The sequence below is a fragment of the Athene cunicularia genome (genome assembly GCF_003259725.1).
Source record: "Athene cunicularia isolate RWA chromosome 1 unlocalized genomic scaffold, athCun1 chr1_part2, whole genome shotgun sequence".
Lineage (NCBI taxonomy): Eukaryota > Metazoa > Chordata > Aves > Strigiformes > Strigidae > Athene > Athene cunicularia.
The window spans coordinates 787,815-788,564 of NW_020799092.1; the positions used below are offsets into that span (position 1 = coordinate 787,815).

The window sequence follows — 750 nt, forward strand, 5'->3', positions numbered from 1 at the left end:
CCCCGGCGCAGGCCAGGGCGCAGTGCCACCACAAGGGGAGGGCGGGGAGACCACCTCCGCCGGATCGGCCAGCACGGAGGGGAGCGGCCGGGGCGGGACGGAGAGTCCCGGTCGCCACTGCCACCGTGTGCGTGAAGTAGGAGGGGTGGGGACCCAGCCCCCAACAGAACCGAGGGCTGCGCCGGGGCGGGGCCGGGGGTCCCGATGACCGCGGGCGAGTGGCAGAAGGCTGACCTTGGAGCAGCCCCTGCGGCCTCCTCACCTGCACCACCCCGTCACAGCCCCGATGACAGCGGATACGGTAGCGGCGGGCGAAAGAAAAGGCCTCGCCACCGCCGGCCTACCCTCTTGCGTCAGCGCCACGCGACAGGAGCGCCGCCAAGCACCGCTGTCGTAAAATTAAAAAAAAAAAATCAACACAAAACACTAAGAGGCGTGGAGCGCGGCTGCCGTAAAGCGCCCCCATAGAGTACGTAGTACGTCACGGCCATAGAGCCGCGGGAGGGCCGGGCTAGGAAGGAGCGGCTCACGCAGGGGCGTACCAGTATCTCTGTGATCCATCTCGCCGCAGGCTGAGAGGGCAGCTGGGCCCGGGCCGAGGCGGTGGCCGTGCCTCGTACCCTGACCACGGCATTCGTGGCAGCCGGAGTTTCTTTACGCGTTCGGCTTCGTGGCCGGGGGCGTTAGAGCCGTCTGTCCCCACTGCTGAGGGGCCGCGAGGTTCTGGCGCGGTGGGGAGGGCGTAGGGGC

At 68.8% G+C, this 750-nt stretch overlaps 1 protein-coding gene across 2 annotated transcripts in view; it reads right to left on the reverse strand.

Moving 5' to 3' along the window:
• Window positions 1-374, reverse strand: part of EIF3D (eukaryotic translation initiation factor 3 subunit D) — a 6,260-nt gene extending 5,886 nt beyond the window's left edge. For both annotated transcript variants that reach the window (XM_026840956.1, XM_026840955.1), the window contains exon 1: window positions 263-374. The gene's annotated coding sequence lies outside the window, so the exon portion shown is untranslated. The remainder of the gene's footprint in view (window positions 1-262) is intronic.
• Between the last annotated feature and the right edge of the window lie 376 nt (window positions 375-750).